A 14826-nucleotide genomic window follows, 5' to 3' on the forward strand; every position below is an offset into this window, starting at 1 on the left:
ACACTATATGCTTGCAGGTAATACACTTCTTTAAACACCTCTCTGTCGAACACCAGCATCTAGTCGGTTGAATGTATTTCCCACCAAAAAGAATAAAGATTGCACCTTACACCCCAGTCTTTTTCCACCCTTGCTTGTAGGTGTAGGGTGGAGTTTGAGTGATTCTGTCGCTGGTTTCAAGTGGCATTGCGAATTTTTTTACCAGCAGGATAACGAGTTGTATGGTATAGTCAGTTTTGCGGCGTATTGCGCTTTTGTGCCGTCTTTGTGCAATGCTATACATGCAGCTCTATTATTAGACCTGAAATGGTTCAAATGGCTCTGATCACTATGGGACTCAACTGCTGTGGTCATTAGTCCCCTAGAACTTAGAACTACTTAAACCTAACTAACCTAAGGACATCACACACATCCATGCCCGAGGCAGGATTCGAACCTGCGACCGTAGCAGTCGCACGGTTCCGGACTGCGCGCCTAGAACCGCGAGACCACCGCGGCCGGCTATTAGACCTGATCTTCGTAATTAATTACGTAATTAGGATCGATATTTGCGTAATTTTCGAGTGATATTGCGAATCTTTTTGCCAGCAGGATAAGACCAGTTCTATGGTATCGTCAGTTTTTGCGCTATATTGCGATTTTATGCCATCCTTGTGCAGCGCTATACATATAGTTGTGTAATTAGGTCCGATATTTGTGATTAATTAGGTAATTAGGATCGATATTTGCGTCAGTTTCCCGACCAAAGTAAATAAAGTACACTAAACTAACCTTCCTCTTCGCATCTGGACAGTTTCCATGTGTAAGGGGGTGCACTTAGGCTTTCCATTCAGTAGAATCAGGGTTCGAGTGGATGATACGTTACGTTTTTAGGCGCACTGAGCGTTTGTGCACTGCATTATTTCCGAGTGTTTAAACGTTGTGAGCGTGTTTGCATGCATTATTTCTGTGCTCCACGGGTATTTTGCACATCTGTATGCTGTGAACTGGATTATTTCGGTAATTTACGAGTTGTCTGCTTCTCTGAACTTCAGTGTACTGAATTATTTATGATTAGTTTCCAGGTTTGTTAACAGTGTATTGTGATCTCAGGCACGCCAGGGTGATTGTTTTGTATCAGCATAATAAAAAAATAAACTACGTGAAATTCGTCGCTAAATTAATTGTTGTAAAAATAAATAAAGTACACTCCTTCCTCTCTTCAGCAGACCAGAACAGGCAGATTCCTTTTCGCACAAATTTCCTAATTTCCCCCTCCAGACCGCGGGCATTTGTGGGGGGGGGGGGTGGTATGAGGAGCATGGGTCACACGTGTAGCTGAGAAAAACATGATGCTGTGCTGCTATTAGTATAAGGAACATTCAAAAACAAACTAACCGGAGCCTGAAAAACGAAAACAGCTGAAGAGATAGTAATATCATTGCCTATAGGTTACGGTGTGGTCCTTATAAGAGCGGAAGAGACCCAACCTAGCCGCTAGAATGACACGACGCATACCTACGTGACGACAGAGCGAGCACTTGCATGCGCCAACCGTTCACTGCACTCAGTCGTGCTGGAAACACAGAATCGGTGGTGTAAAAAGAAGAGCAAAGGGGAGTATAGTGCTCATCCTGAAATCGGATGGATTGCGGACAACGAAAATTCATCGAAGAATGGCTATGTATGGAGAGTACTGCATATCCGTTGCAGTTCCATTTTGAGTGCTCTTTCTTCTTCGTAACCTGCTGTGTTTTATGGATAACACGCCACGAAAAATGCACCTGGAATTTTTGCAGCGGACTGCAGAATGATTGTGCGCGAATTCCAATTCCAGTTCGCCAGTTCGACATCGGCGTTCATCGAGTGCCATTCGTCAGAGCGCAACGTATGCCAGGCGGAACGAATATATCGACAGCGTAGCAGATACGGACTTTGCCTACAGCAGTGTTTCATTACGAAGACAGACTGCGTACTCAAGTGTACCTTGAAGCACTGTTAGCGAGTAGTCCAGTTTCTCATCAGACCAGGACGATCTGTCTGTTGCATTCGTCCAGAGGCTGTTGAGTTGCTATTCGAAACAATAAAGTTCTATAAAATTCTGTTGTACCTCGTTACCAGGGCACATCTCTCTATTTGTAGAGTGCATCACCCTCACCGTGGGATACAAAAATTCCAATCGTCTTCTACATCAGAAACAGACATACCTTTACTCTGTATCAGATAGAATAATACAGTTTCCACTTTGCCAGGTGGAAGTGAAGAAACAATTAGGAATACTAAGACAGGTCGTCCTTGCAAATGAATATGACCCAGAGGTAGACAGTAAAATGTGAAACATGATTTTTAAAAAATATAAGGAATATAAATAAAGTACACGCACAGACAGCGTTCAGTTAGGTCAAGTACGCCCTCATTTAAATACATAGGCAATGCACCAGATAGGAATGAGCACATATTCCTGAGAAAGTCCGTTAAAACAACATTACGACATCGGACAATATAAAAACACGAGTGCGTCATTACTTGCTGCATATTAATAATAAGTCTGGGAAATCTGGCCCTATAAAATATCATGCGACGACTGTCAAAAACGTTGTATCGGCCAGACAGACATGTCCTTTATCTTGAGGTTTAAAGAGCACACCTACTCCAGCAGTAAAACAGTATTACGCTTACATATGCAAAATGAGGGAGTTAATATTGGTAGCAGTGATGAGCAACCAGAAATTTTACACTAAACTGAAAAAAACAAATGGTTAGACTTGAAGAAGATGTGTTTAGTTGATGCATTCTCTGCGTCCTGCATACATGCTGCATGGGGCCTCCCTGTTACCGAGTGTCGCACTCTTCCTTCTGGGCCATCTGAGATAATGTAAACACCCCGCAGCCGGAAGAAGTTGCCATCGAACTGCAGCAGGGACCAGTTCTGGTCATCCTTTCCGTGTCGTCTCTTCTAAGCTTATGGGCATTGGCGTAAACATCTAGCAACCTGAATGGCAGCGGAAATGTGTACCATAAGGACTGCTACACTGTCACTTTCATTGTCAAGACCTCTCTCTTCTTTAAATATGTGTTATTGTTTTAACGACTTGTATTCTGCTTTCGTATTATATGAATAACTGACTGAAATATTATTACAATTTCGAACATAGCAGCTGTTCAGTAACGGTTAATGTACATGAACGATTTGAGAAAATCAGGCAACCAGTTGCAGGTATAAAGATTTATTAAAAATCCTTGATCATATTTTCAACAATTAAAAAATTTCCTTCCTCGCAAGTACGTGGTCCTATTGAGGAATTTTTTTATGCTATAGTTAAACACGATTATGAAGGTGATGATGTTTGCTTTGTGAGGCGCTCAACTGCGTGGTCATCAGCGCCCGTACAAAGCTAAAATCGTTTACACAGTCCAATGTTTACGCAGTCCAATATAGCCACTGAAACGAGTTATGATGATGATGATGATGATGAAAAGGTGAGGGCAACACAAACACCCAGTCCCTGGGCAGAGAAAATCCCCAACCCGGCCGGGAATCGAATCCGAAATTTTCATTGTGTAAAGGATGTACAAAACCACTAGATAAAAATATAGTGAACAAAAACTACTTTCACGTAGAATCACATATTGGCAACGACAAATTACTGAGCAAAGAAGCTCATGTCAAGTAACATGGTATGTGTGACCATCGGTAAAACCAAATAAATCTATTAAAAAACATCGCCCGGCATTGGAACTGGACTACGCAGAAAAGTCTTCACATTAATATGTGCATGACATTACAAGGCAATTAATTGGACCATATGTGCGATCGTTAGGTGGCTTACCTGCTCGAAATCATATGCACATAGCAAACAGATAAAGTATTAACAATAATTCGCTAAGTTTTATGGAAAAAGCACTGAGAAAATTTTTAGGTGGAAAATGGGTTAGGATGGGAAGAAGGGAGGAGGAAGAGAACCTAATTATGAATTCTAACAGTAAAAAGGAGGATAAACAGAAAAAGATAATATATTTTCCAACAAAATAGAAATTTGAAGAGAATGAATGACAAATGCAGGCCATCAGAGAACTGAACTTACAATGACCGCTCTGAAGTACCGTCTTAAAACCTCCAAGAAACTGCAACTCGGTAGCTGTAACTGATCATTTAACATATTGCCATCCCTATTGACTGTGTGTTTAATAATTTCTAGTTCTTCACTTAAATCTAATTTCCGCTCTTGAAGTTCCTTACACAAAATTACGGTTTCACCCAGAGCTTTAGGGGAATGATTAGTGATGAGTAAATGTTCAGCAAATGTGGAGTGGTACACATTACCACGCTTCTTTCCTAATAAATATTGTTTTTATACTGTCTTCATCGCACTGCCGTTATGACCCATAAGCCGCGCGTTAGTGACCGAGCGGTTTGAGGCGCCATGTTACAGCTTGCGCGGCCCCTCCCGCCGAGATTCGAGTCCTCCCCCGGGCATGGGTGTGTGTATTGTTCTTAGCATAAGTTAGTTTAAGTCAGTTTAAGTAGTGTGTGAGTCTAGGGACCGATGACCTCAGCAGTTTGGTCGCTTAGGAATTCATACAAATTTGAACATTTTTTTATGACCCATATTGTAAACTGGGGCATCTATTATAAATCATTTCACAAACACCGGAATCAGAAAAGGGATCAACGACATTGTAAAATGTATGCAAAAAGTAAAGCTGTTGTCAATGGAAAAGGCTACATTACATTTATATTTACTCACTAATAAGTGTTTTATCATATAGCATAAATTTCCCGGAAAAGGAATAGGAACTCGTTTGTTATTTTTCGCATTGTTGAGCCCGGATGTATTTCTATGTGACATAGAGCATTTTTTAGAGGTTATCTTCAATATTTTGTTATGAAACATGACATCATATTGACGAAAAACGTTGTGCATACAATTGACAATGTCAGTGGTCCCTTTTCTAATTCAGGTGTTTATACAATGATCTGCAATAACTGCCATTGTTACCATATGCACTGATTAGCCAGAAAATTTTGACCACCTACCTAACAGCCCCTATGTCCATCTTTGGCACGGATACCAGCGGCGACGCGTCTTGTGATGGAAGCAAAATGGCCTTGATATGCCGCTGAAGGGATTTGGCACCGCATCTGTATACACAAGTCACCTAATTCCCGTAAATTTCGGAGAGGGAGCTATGAGCTCAAATACCACGTTCAGTCACATCCCAGATGTGTTCGATCGGGTTCAGATCTGGCGAGTTGGGGGGCCAGCACATCAATTGGAAGTGTGTTACTTGAACCACTCCATCACACTCATGACCTTGTGACACGGTGCATTATCTTGTGAAAATTCCACTGCTGTCGGGAAGAATGATCGTGATGAAAAGGGTGTATGTGGTCTGCAAACAGTGTACGATACTGCCTGACCGTCATGGTACCTTGCACGAGCTCCACTGGCCCCATGGATGCCCAGAGCGTAATGGAGCCGCCGCCAGACTGTCTCCGTTCCGCAGTACAAGTGTCAAGGAGTTGTTCCCCTGGAGGACGACAGATTCGGGGCTTGCCATTAGCAGGATGAAGAAGGTATCGGGATTCATCAGACCTTGCAACGCTCTGCCACTGCACCAACGTCCAGTGCTGATGGTCACGTGTCCATTTCAGATACACTTGTGTTCTGCCCAACATTAAAGTATGATGTTACTTCCTCCACAGTTCTCCGACGTACTGTTTTACCGGTCTGCCCAGCCTACGACGTACTACATCTGTAATGAGGGGTGGCCACCCAACCCCACGACGTCTGGACGTGGTTTCACCTTGGTTTCGTCACATGTTGAAGACACTCACAGCAGCACGTCTCGAACACCCGACGAGTCGTGCAATTTTCGAAATGCTCGTGCTGAGCCTCTGAACCATCACAATCTGCCCTCGGTCAAACTCAGACAGATCGCGCGCCTCCCCCATTCTACACACGGACAGCGCGCTCACTGATACTACATGCACAGGTGAGTGTCTCACTAGCAGTCACTCCTCGCCAGGTTTCACTACTATCGCCACGCCAGCACGGGTTTATATCGATAGTAGGTCGGTGGTCACAATGTTCTGGCTGATCAGTGGAGGTCAAACTAGCAGGGTGATAAAAGTAAGTTGAAAGGACATTTACTAGAAAATAACTGTGGCAATGTGCACCACTCTACATTTGCTGAACATTTACTCATTATTAATCATTCTCCTAAAGATCTAGGTGAAACAACAATTTTATGTAAGGATTTTAAAAATGGCTCTGAGCACTATGGGACTTAACTTCTGAGGTCATCAGTCCCCTAGAACTTAGAACTACTTAAACCTAACTAACCTAAGGACATCACACACACCCATGCCCGAGGCAGGATTCGAACCTGCGACCGTAGCGGTCGCGCGGTTCCAGACTGAAGCGCCTAGAACCGTCCGGCCACCCGGCTGCTAAGGAGGTTAAAGGACGAAAATTAGACTTATGTGAGGAACTGAAAATTATTAAACACACAATCAGTAGGAATGGTAAAATGTTAAATGATCAGTTGCAACTAAGGAGTCGACAGTTTCTTGAAGGTTTTAAGCTGGTACTTCAGACCGGTTAACGTAGTTACAGTCCGTTGGTGGCCTACATTTGTCATTCATTCTCATCAAATTTCCATTTTTTTGTAAAATATTTTGTGTCTTTCTATTTATCCTCCTTCTTACTGATAGAATTCTTCATTAAGTTCTCCTCCTCATCCCTACCTCCCATCTTCCCCCAGTTTTCTGTCTAAAAATTTGATCAGTCCCTTTTCAATATAGCACGGCGATTGAGAGTTTACACTTTATCTCTTTGCTATGCGCAAGAGTTTTCATGCAGGTACGCCATTTACCTATGTTTCCTATTTCCTGCACTGCAAAAGCTTTGCCTGTCGCCTCTTGGCAACAGCCATATACAGGCCGTTTCACTGCCTTTTTAATGTAAGGACTTTTATGCATAGTCCAGCTCCAATGGGAATGTTTTAAAAGTTTTATTTGCCTTCACTAATGGTCACACTTACCATGTTACTTGATGTGAGCTTCTTTGCTCTGAAATTTGACGTCGCCAGTATGTGACTCGTGAGAGTAATTTTTGTTTATTACATTTTCAGCCAGTGATTTTGTACATCCTTTACAACTTGATAGTCCTTTTTAAATATGATGTAAAAAACTTTCCTCAATAGGTCCATGTACTTCTGAAGAAGATTATTTTGTAATGGTTGAAAACATGGTCAAAGGTTGTTAATAAACTGTTATACCTGCAACTGTTTTCCTGAAACTCTCAAATCATTCATTTGAAACGTTATTTTAACACTGAACATATTTTATGGTTTTTGTAAGTGAAGATAGTCTTATAGAGCACATACTCATGTAGCTAAAATAGATTATCATATACATTTTAGATCATGATCTCGGTGTTCCCCAGTATTACACTTCGTATGTGTGGCTTATGACTTTTTACATGAGGAAATTGTGGGAAAAATGTTCATATAAATACATGTGTAGCCTGTAGAGAATTTGTACCCGAGGAGCTATGGTGAAGGCAATGGAGAACAAGGAGAAAGTTGGATTGTGGGCCATAAATGTTGTGTCCAGCGACCTGACTGTGCGAGTAATTCTGGGAAGCAGCGCTGTGTGGATTGCACCTGCAGAGGGACTACAAGCTCTGGCACTCCCATCTTCCCACTTAGGATCGGAGTATGAGGGCGCGGGTTCGCAAAACATTTTACCTGGACCAGGCGACAGGAAGCCAGTTGTTGGAAAGTGGGTGGAGGAAGCCATTTAAGAGAGACTGGTGTAACTTAAGCTTTTGTGCAAATGGCGGGATGGTCACTAAACTCCAAGCGTTTCGGTGTTAGAAGCTAGTATGTTATGGACAGAGTGCCTGGTGCATATGTTTAGTGGACGCAAGACTGTAACTTCCCCGACGCCAGGAAATCGCCAGGTTCTCTTACCGAATAGCGAAAACAAATATTTCATGGCCACGACTGGATGCTCAACAGCCTTCTTTCAGAAACTGGAAGTAGTCGGCCTGGAAGTATTAGATCTCTCCATAAATGAGGGACTGTGGTCCCATCTAGGTAGACGTCCTTGCCGAAACATCGTCCTGCTTACCGCGAGAATGACACCTCCCTAGTTTAAAATCTTCTTCTTTCAGATAAGAGAGATTTTGAGACGCTACTTGGCTCCTCTCAGGATATGTAAAGCAGACAGAGGCTTGCTCCCTCAGTGTGGGAAGCTCGGTGCTGTGTGTGGATTGGCTACGTGGCCAACAGAACAGTCAGGAGGGCAGCTTCAATGAGTAAAGGATTGTTTAATGGGTTTGTACAACGGAATTTTTTTTAAATTCTGATCTCGCGTGGAGCCTCGACGGAGAGTGGTGGTGATACTTAGTTATTTTTATTTTTTTTTTTTTTTGTGGCAGTTTCCAACTGTAGCAACAGAGGAACTGCATATCACATCGTGTGTCACGAGGGTGAACTTATTCGTCCTAAGTTGGCCATCTGACATTTGTCCATTCCGGCACTTACTGCCGTGCCTTTGAGACAAATTGGTTTAGTCAAACCAGCGAGTGGATGCACCTCACACTGACAGCTGCCATGATTTCAGGACTCTGACAGGGAAGTTTCCCGCGTTCTGATAATCAGAGCGCCAGTCCGCGTAGTCTCCAAATTTTCGTGGTCGCCTCAGAACATTACAGCTGCCGCAGAGCGCTGCTCTTCACCCGCAGCGTGCCGATTTCTGCTGAACAGAATTCAGCCCCGCAGTGGATTCATGTAAGCAAAGTCTGATTGCGTTGTAAAAAGGGATTAATTCGCGGGAGAATTTGTATAGCTTCCACTACAATGAATTCTTTGCCAATCAAGCACCATCCCTTTTATTATTTGTTTTTGTCATTTTGTTTGTAAGATTTATCAGCTCGTTGTAGTCATAAAAGCATGAATAAAAACTTTTCGTTATCTTTGTAATATTATATACGCAACTGTTGTCATTCATACTCCCTTGTGGTAATACATGATTTCCAGAAATTCAAGATTCAATCTTGTTAAATTAGTTAATTTGAGTTCTGAAAGTGACAGCAGACATAGGCAACAGTAGTGCTATGAGCAAATTCAGTAATTTCATAAATAAAAAATTAAGAATTTAGCTCACTATCTGAAGATTATTGAGAAGATAATACTTTTCTTTATGTGAAGACAATACCATTTACCATCACTCGGAGATATATCTATGATTAAAGCAAGCGACCGCTTGCAACTGGCGAACATTGGCCAGGATGTCGAACTTGGTTCAAATGGCTCTGAGCACTATGGGACTTTACTACTGAGGTCATCATTCCCCTAGAACTTAGAACTACTTAAACCTAACTAACCTAAGGACATCACACACACCCATGCCCGAGGCAGGATTCGAACCTGCTACCGTAGCGGTCTCGCGGTTCCAGACTGTAGCGCCTAGAACTGCATGGCCACTCCTGCCGGCGTTGTCGAACTACGGCACTTTTGTGATGTAGTTAGTGCGTTATCTTGCGGAACAGGTGTGTGTTTTCCTTCTGTTTTTTTTTTTTTTTTCGAAGTGAGACTATGGTGCACTGAGAACATTTAGACTCGATTTTGGCGCTATGCGTTGTATCTCAGTAATGTTTTGTATGTTGTAGTCATTTTATTTCAGTGTATGCACTGTGTCATCTATTTTTGTTTTTTATTGTGTCTTGTCAGTGACTCCTGAGTCACTTCTTGTCTAGCATTGCCCATGCTTTTGCGGAGCTGATTTCTTTATGGGGATGTGTACGAAATTTTACAGTAGGTTTTGTTAGGTTTAGGCATAAACGTGTGCATTGTTTGAAGGAAGGACAGCGTAAAGTTGTGGCGCGCGATGGATTAGAGTCGGTTACTTGCGGAAGTAGCAATTGATTTGAATGCTTACGAGAATCAAAGCTCGCCTGTGTAGTGAGAAAGGCTGCATTTTAATGTTGTCCAAAATGAGCCAAGTATTGACAGGACGGCGGAAGAAGTTCATTTAAATCACTCTGCAAACGGGGCAGAAATGTCAACGCAGAGTAATCCGATGACGAATTTTCAATTCACTCAGGAAATGAAAGTGAAAACGACCCCTCGTGGCAGGTCACGTAGGTTCTATAAATATGGAAAGAGGTACAGTTATGGAAAGTAACAGTCCGATTTCGCGGACAAGGTATCATAGAGCAGTTGAATCGCGTGCGACTAGTTCTGGGTACGATACGGAAAGTGCGAAATTAGAATCAAATGGTTCAAATAGCTCTGAGCACAATGGGACTTAACATCTGAGGCCAACCTAAGGACATCACACACATCCATGCCCGAGGCAGGATTCGAACCTGCGACCATATCGCTCTCTCGGTTCCAGACTGAAGCGCCTAGAACCGCTCGGTCACACCGGCGGGCTGCAATTAGAATCGATCATTCAATTTATGCGAGAGGCAGAGTAGAGACGACAGGAAAGGGAAGAAAAGAGACGGCAGGAAGTAGACCAGAGACAGGAGATCCTTCAGAATGAAATTTGGGAAATTCAGAAGCGGCAAGACAAGGAGGAGAATGCACAGGACGAAGTAATGAAAAGAAATTGAGTAAATTCAAAGGAGAGCGGATGAATTTGTGGAAAACGTAAATCAGGTCAGGAATGAAGTTAAGGGTGTAAGAGTAGAGGTTGAAGACAGTAGGGAAACATCAGAAGAGACGCGAGAATAGAGGTAAAGTCCACACGTGAGGCTAAGGCAGCCAGATTAGTAGCACGAGATGCACGGAAAAATGAGCGAGATCAGGCAAAAGTCGAAGCGATCGCAACCAAGAAGGCTATTTGTGCTCTTAAAACAGGAACAGAGAGTAGCTGAAAAGACACAGGAAGAACTGTTAAAAATCAAAGACGAGCAAATACGTCTCACTATCCAGCAGAATGAAATAAATGTGCGAACGGGTCATCCGAGTAGAAATTCAGCCAGAAGCAACAGTACGTCGACGTCAGTTTGTTGATCACCACGAAAGTCCAAGACAAAATTTTGCAACCCAACCTGGAGCCACATCCACATTTTAGGCCGATATACGGCAGAAGCGCCCGCATAACTGGGCACGAGCTCGGCCGAGCGTGCGCAGGCGCAGTCAGCGCGTGGTTCAGTAACCTTGTCAGTACCAAACCGGCCGGACCAGAATTGCGCGCAACTCAGGTGTACGGAAACTTTGCTGGATGTCACGAGACGAGGGTACAACATAATTCAGGGATCGGTGGGCCACGAAATCTCGTGTGCACGCGCACCAAAATTTACAGAAAGTCCAGGGCACAAAATTATCAATATTTCGACTATTTCGTCTCATTTCAAAATTTTCAGGTTTACTAAGAGAATCACAATTCGTTACATCCAAAGTCATGGATTGCTCAGATGACAGGGTACTACCTGAGTCATGGTCACCAGTATACAAATTGGAATTTGTCTGTGGATACCTGGAAGGTTCAATAGCAGAGCACATACGTAGCGTTGCAGCAAACTGCCGCATTTACAGCGAATTCGGAGAGGCTTTCCTAAATACTTACTGGTCACAGTATACCCAAGAAAGGATTAAACAGGAGATTATGTTAGGGAAGGATTACGAAGCATCGGGGTGCCGCACTCCGGTACAGTTTTTCGAGAGGCTTGTCAACAAGAACCGTTACGTGGATCATCCATTTAGTGATAAGTAGATAACGCGACACTGCTACATGAAACTGCCATTGAGGTACCAGGAACCCTTCATTGGTAAATGTGATGACCAACAGAGTCAGTCAAAAGCGCTCTACGGGAGTTAGTAGTAGAGTTAAAGTAGAGTCAGAGAGAGTCTCAGTGGAATGATAGAAGCAGACGGCCGACGTATGGCGTAACTTTCACGGAAACGGGAATACCAAATGGAGGGAAATGCAACCAGTCTGGAACTCAGGACAAACAAGGAATAATGGAGGGATTGGTAGCCGAAGTCCGCAACGTGATCACCATAACAATGCAGTGGAAATCAGACCACGTAACCCTTCAAACAGAAACCGCAGCGGAAGTCGCCGCAGGAATTCACAGTCGTACGCTGCGGCCTCAGCTCAAAATAAAGCCGCACATATGATTGTTACGGCCAGACTTATGTAGTTATACCATTTAGTTAGCGTTAAGAATCATTTGTTTCAGATTCGTTTATGTACTAATTTAGTGTATTGTTCTTTATTTGTTCGTACTTGGACTTTTTGGATGATTTGTTATTATAATTAACAGAGAAGATCTTCTCCTGTGACATCTCATCAATGAATTTGGCGTTCGTAGTTTTCTGTCCAGCATTTTCACTTTGATGATTAACCGCAAATTTGTGACGTACTGGTATCTGCTCATGTTTCACTGATAGAAATTTATCACGTGGATAGGAATGTACCGATTTCTTGGCGCAAACATCTCGGGTTATGACAAAACCGGTTTGTTCAACACCTGAACATTGCTGTATTAATAACTTATCAGGCCACAGCAAAGGTATGTGTCGAAACAACGTGAAAATTGCATTTTTTGGTTTAGAAATAATTGCACAAATCTTGGAGACACAATTCTTCTTAGAATTCATCTTGTAATGTAGTAGTGGTTTGGTTTCTTCCTTTGATATTGTGTTCATTGTCACTGGGGAGTATGTATGCTCTGTTACACTATTCGGAGTGAGGAGGCGATACTGGTGCCACAGAAGGTGATTTGTGATTCGGTAGTGGATCTTGGCATGATTTGTATCATGCCACCGATACCGGTGGGGGTATCTTACGAGATGAACATGCGCTATCCACGTCAGGGGCGTTTCGACGCTCGAGTATCGTTGTTTTTCTCGCTGTGGATCGATTAGAGTTATCGCCAGGGGAGCGATGTGGTTTTGTTGGTGACTTTCGAATGTTGTTACACTTACGGATAATCTCCTATGGTGCGATATTTTTCACTGATAGTACTTTTTCGTCTGTGGTTATCGCTTATGCATTATCGCCAATAGTGCGACAATGTTTGCCTTGAGATATTTCCATTATGGACCGCCAGCGCGAGAGTGCGTCATCGGCAACGTTTTATATTACGTGGCGTGAGCACGTGGAGAGCGAGTCACGGTAATATGGTTTTAGCTGGATAAGAAGGAAATGGCGAATGAAACTAGATGAAAACTGAAGATAAACATCCTTGTGCACTAAAAATTATTAACAAGGCCTGCTATTTTTATGTCATTGCAGTAGCTGTTAATTGATGATATCTGTATTTCGATTTTTGAGAGTTACCGGTCAGTTTCAGAGGGAAAGCTGAATTCGCGCCGCTGTCTGATCTATGCTGACAGCACAGGGACGAGTGTACAGATAACGGTGAGGAGCATTCGACCCAGATACTGCGCCAGATATCCGCATTAGCGTCACCATCCAATAAGTTGGCCGCAGGAGAAGTATCAAGCTCCAGAGAAGCGAAAAGTAGAAAGCATTAGAGCTAGCTAAACTTGGTAATGGGTAGAATAATTAGAAGTAAGTGTTGCATGGTGTGAGAGTGCTTGGAGTACGAATATGCAGGATGTGCCAGTTTGGCCCACTGGGGTGCATGAGTGGTGTTGGGAAACCAATATAACACTGGTATATATAACAGCAACACGTCTTCACAGCTAGAAAAGGTTGGTTTATGTTTTTTAGGTAAGAGATTAATTATCATGATGTTTAGAGACAGGCTCCCAGGTAGATTACATTTTCCTTGACTTCCGGAAGGCGTTCGATACAGTTCCGCACTGTCGCCTGATAAACAAAGTAAGAGCCTGCGGAGTATCAGACCAGCTGTGTGGCTGGATTGAAGAGTTTTTAGTAAGCAGAACACAGCATGTTGTTCTCAATGGAAAGACGTCTACAGACGTTAAAGTAGCCTCTGGCGTGCCACAGGGGAGTGTTATGGGGGACCATTGGCTTTTCACAACATATATAAATAACCTAGTAGATAGTGTCGGTAGTTCCATGCGGCTTTTCCCAGATGATGCTGTAGTATACAAAGAAGTTGCAGCATTAGAAAATTGCTGAGAAATGCAGGAATATCTGCAGCGGATAGAAACTTGGTGCAGGGAGACAAATGTAATGTATTGCGGATACATAGAAAGAAGGATCCTTTATTGTCGATTATATGATAGCAGAACAAACACTGGTAGCAGTCACTTCTGTTAAGTATCTGAGAGTATGCGTACGGAACGCTTTGAAGTGGAATAATCATATAAAATTAATTGTTGGTAAGGCGGGTGCCAGCTTGAGATGCATCGGGAGAGTCCTTAGAAAATGTAGTCCATCCACAAAGGAGGTGGCTTACAAAACACTCGTTCAACCTATACTTGAGTATTGCTCATCAGTGTGGGATCCGTACCAGTTCGGGTTGACGGAGGAGATAGACAAGATCCAAAGAAGAGCGGCGCGTTTCGTCATAGGGTTATTTGGTAAGCGTGATAGCGTTACGCAGATGTTTAGCAAACTCAAGTGGCAGACTCTGCAAAAGAGCCACTCTGCATCGTGGTGTAGCTTGCTGTCCAGGTTTCTACAGGGTGCGTTTTTGGATGAGGTATCGAAGATATTGCCTCCCCCTACTTATACCTCCCGAGGAGATCACGAATGTAAAATTAGAGAGATTCGAGCGCGCACGGAGGCTTTCCGGCAGTCGTTCTTCCCGCGAACCATACGCAACTGGAACAGGAAAGGGAGATAATGAAAGTGGCTCGTGAAGTGCCCTCCGCCACTCACCGTTTGGTGGCTTGCGGACATACAAATGTAGATGTAGGTGTATTTAAATTAAAAGAAGCAGT

Source organism: Schistocerca gregaria, chromosome X, assembly GCF_023897955.1.
Source record: "Schistocerca gregaria isolate iqSchGreg1 chromosome X, iqSchGreg1.2, whole genome shotgun sequence".
NCBI lineage: Eukaryota > Metazoa > Arthropoda > Insecta > Orthoptera > Acrididae > Schistocerca > Schistocerca gregaria.